This window comes from Puma concolor, chromosome D1, assembly GCF_028749965.1.
Source record: "Puma concolor isolate L17-30 chromosome D1, mPumCon1.1.hap2, whole genome shotgun sequence".
NCBI lineage: Eukaryota > Metazoa > Chordata > Mammalia > Carnivora > Felidae > Puma > Puma concolor.
The window spans coordinates 44,297,698-44,301,953 of NC_141676.1; the positions used below are offsets into that span (position 1 = coordinate 44,297,698).

The following is a 4,256-nucleotide window of genomic DNA, read 5'->3' on the forward strand; positions in this document are numbered from 1 at the left end:
GCAGAAGTTTTCTGTATAACTTTGTTTACATGGTGAATCCACACTGCAATACAATCTATTTTATTATCTGCCTTTTCCTCCACGATATCTCATGTTATTCATCTACTACATCATTTGAACTTACCGGTTAATAGTGCAGTGTGTGGATGTATTATATTTCATTTAACCAATAACTGTTATTGTATATTTAGGTTCTTTCCAATTAAATGTTATCATCATAAAAATATGATAGCTAAATCTTTGAATATCTTTATGGTTGGTAATTTCCTTAGAATAAATTCCCAGAATCTGAGGGTCAAATATATGAATGTTTTGTTACCTAATCCAAATTGCCCCCCAGAAAAATGTATATCAATTTTCCAATTCTACCAGCTTCTCCAGACCTTTACCAATACTGGACATTTCTGTTTTAAATCTTTGACTGCTTCCTAACACTTGTGAACATGAAAACAGAGCGATGCACTTTGGAGGGGCCCCATGGGGCACCCAAGGGTCACAGGCCGTGACTGTGAAAATGGATATGTTGATTTATTTAAGTGGACATGTGTTAGCATCACTTGAAAAGAAGGCATCAATATACCATATCATGTGATGATACTCCACCACACAATAGCACTACATAGACCCGGATATTACATACTGTGGAGTGCTGTCTCCCCAGCTGGAGAGCAGGGGACAAGACCTAAACCATATTTGTCTCTGCAACCTTCCAGGCCCTAGTGCAGAGACCTGCGCTCAGGTGATATCTCTGAATCTATTCTCTTCATTTCTGTCAATGGCAAGGTCATTGGAGGGTAAAGCATCCAGCCTGAGGTTCCCCGAGAAAAACTAGAAAGAGAGATGGCTTGGCTTAGGAGAGCAGGCACAGGGTTTGGATTTAGGAGTTCTAAGTTCATGTCTTGGGTCCTCTGGTTGTTTGTGGCAAATTCCTTAACCTCTCTAAATCTACTTGCCTATTCTGGAAAAAAAAAAAAAAAGACATCAATACTGATTCCACAAGGCCCAGGTTAATTAATTAACGAGATAATACAAGTAAGGAGGCCTTGCAAATGGCAGCACTGTACTGATGTTCCTTGGACCATCATCATATCAAACACTTGGAGTTGTCGTATGGATGTCCCTCGCCAGGGCAAAAATGCAAATTCAGAATTAATTGCTACAAGCTTTTCTCTACCTTCTAAAGATCTCAATAAATGTTCATGGTTAGGATGTTCGTGCAGACACATCTGAGTTGGAATCCAGGCTTTACTACTCATTGGGTTTATGATCTTGGGAAAGCAAACTAAATATTCTGAATCTCAAGTCTCCTGGACTATAAAATGTGGATGATAACAATGCCAACTTCACAATGGAAGTAATATACCCAGTGTGAGGACCAAAGGAGATAATATATACATAAGTGCCTGGCCCAGGCTGGAGGTACAGCAGGAACTCAAGAAATACCTCCTTTTCTCCAACAACTGTGGGTAGGACTCCCCTATAAGTCAACTTCAGCCTTCTATCTGTCATTTTTTGTTGTGTAACGTATCACCACAAACATATCGTCTTTAAAAAGCAGCCATTCATTTAGCTCAAAATTCCATGGGTCACCACTTAGGCTGGGATCTGCTGGATGGTTCTTCCAGGGACCCATGGGGCTCATCCACACGAGCAGTGAGTGGCCTCACTCACATGTCTGGCAATTGGCTGTATATCAGTAGGGGCAAAGAATGTAACTGGGCCACTGGTCTCATCTTCTCACAGGCTGTTTGGGGCTCACACACATGAGAGTAAGTGCATATTTCCAAAAGTAGTAAGAGGGCAAGTCACCGTGCACAAGTTTGTTAATGCCTGTGTGGCCAAAGCCAGACACAAGGCCAATCCCAGATTCAAATGGTAGAGAAACAGACTTCACCTTTGCATGGAAGAACCTCCAACGTCACATTGCATGGGTGCGTACATACTGGGATGGGAAGAATCGTGGCCATTTTTACAGCTACCTCAGAAGTGAGTGCTTCTTCCGTGGCTGTCTGTACCCTATGGCATTGCTCGCACAAAAAGTAAATCTCCTCCATGAATGTCAAAAAGTCTTCCATAACTTTGCCAGCATTCCCGCAAATCAGTGCCACGATGGTGCCATGATCTCCAGCCTAGAAGCTTGCAAGCAGGAGACAGAGACAAAAGAACAAATGCTTAAATTATCTGATGAATGTCAGATACATTAAACTAATTTATGTAATAATGTAAGCACAGTGATGGGAAGGTAATATGAGAGACATAAATTATACATTATTATTGTCAGTTCTAGCACTTATCTTAGTAGTGTGTCAAAATACATCCTGATACGTTAACATTTATAGAAATGAACAACAAGTGCTTGTGCTCAGGGATCTGGCAGTGAGAAGCTGGATGTCATTTGCATGTATGCACCCAGCCATCGTTGTCTTTCCAGGGAATGATAAGGTAAAAAAAGAGGGTGCCCAATGTTCTTGGCTCCCTTAGAGGGCCTTGGGCTCAAATCTGCCCGCCCCGGGCATGCATTTCAGAGTATGGTCAGCATGGAAAGCCATGGCCGAGCATGGTCTTGGGATCAGATTGACAAGCTTCTGGCTCTTTAATCCAAGTTGTCTCATCTCTCCAAACCAAAGTTTTCACATCTGTGAAATGGGAATGATAATTTTATCTTCAAAAGATTGCCGTAAGGACAAAATGATAATATTTTGTTTTTCTTCTCACTGAGGTACCTCTTGGGTAGTGGCAATAAGAGATGTATCTGAAGCAATGTTAAACATTGGGATTCCGAAGGAAAACCATCCTCCTTGTCTGGAGCACAGTTAACAACTGCCCGACCATAGTTTTGTTATTGTCTTTCCATCCGTAAGATACTGTCTGATGTCCCCCTTTCCCTGTTGTGTAATGGCCAAACTATAATTCTCTTGCCCAGAGTATAACACCAGAGTGTAACACTAATAGTAACCTCCTAGAGCTGGTGAGTTCTGCAGAGAACTGTGGATTAATCTTGGACACGTCCGGGGACTGGCCTCTAAGGCTGGTAAGATTCAGGGTCTGAATGACTCAGAAGTGTCCAGACATTAAAGGAGCCCATAAGCAGGACAACTCCTACAGGGAAATAAGGCCCTGGGGAGGGGAACCCAGCATACAGGGTCAGGCAGGTGGGCAACCATCCTCTGGGGTGATGACCCGAGGATGATGGCCCATCCCAAGGGAGTCAAGGGTAGACCTCCATCTGAGCCAAAGCCAAGCTCTGAGCACAGACAACCCCAGGGGAGGGGAACTGAGTGACAGAAGCTTTGTAGAGAGCTCCAGAGGGAGCACCATGTACAGCCCACAGAAACTTATCATGTCTACCCAGTAGAGGTGAACCAAAGCCGTTTCAGTCCTGCCTGCCCAGTGTGCCTCTGGTCTTGATGCATAGGCAGGCTGAATCTACAGCAGGGACTCAAGGGCACTAAGCCCAGAAGTGGGAAGCTGGAGAAGAAGAATCTAGAGGTGGGGGAGCAGCGATGGCCCCGGACCCCTGAAATCCATCTCCTTCCCTTTCTCCTTCCTTAAGAGCCCCACTGCCTGGCCCTACTATTCTTTTCCACGGTTCAAACTCAGGGAAGTCCAGGTTCCCTTCTATACCTCTACTTCTCCATTCTGAACAGATGCCAAAAGTCCTGGCCACTTAGTCCATTCTCCTTCTGGACCAGCTGCCTCCCCAGGCTGGGACTAGGCCAAGGCAGGCAAGAAGCCCGAAGCGCAACATATAAGAAGGTGCTCTCCTTGGGTTTGTGTAGCTGCAGGCCCAGCACCTAAGGGAGTACCTTCTTCAGTAATGCATGCTGGCTTCTTGCCGCACCCTGGTCCTGGCCCTAGCATCCACCCCCAGGCCTGTGTGTATAATCCTGGGGTGGCTACAGTGAACATACCTGGAGGGCAATCTTCAGGGACACAGCTTGCTCTGCCCCAACAGGCCACACTGGGAAGAGGAGAGCTACCCAGATCCCTGGTGGATAAGAACACCTTCTCTTGGCCTCTTATAGACCCTGGGGAAATAGGCAGAGATATTTATGTATATCCAGTCCTCCTCCTCCCCTGTCTGGGAGGCCCCCATGGCAACTCCATCACCCATGGAATAACAACCGACATCCTCAACTTGGCGTTCAAGGTCATTGCCTGTTCTACCTTTTAGTACACTCTGCTGTGACCACTTACGGTATAGCTGGACTGGATGGTGAGCATCTCCAGGGCAAACATTACCTCCCCTCCCAGTG

The 4,256-nt window shown here is 45.4% G+C and overlaps 1 long non-coding RNA gene across 1 annotated transcript; it reads right to left on the bottom strand.

Annotated features, from left to right (window-relative positions):
* Nucleotides 1-1,724: 1,724 nt before the first annotated feature.
* On the bottom strand, nucleotides 1,725-4,024 carry LOC147576632 (uncharacterized). Its single transcript, XR_015241437.1, has 2 exons — nucleotides 3,912-4,024; nucleotides 1,725-2,136 (listed from the first exon to the last, which is right to left on the bottom strand). It is a non-coding gene; the product is annotated as an uncharacterized LOC147576632 (long non-coding RNA).
* Between the last annotated feature and the right edge of the window lie 232 nt (nucleotides 4,025-4,256).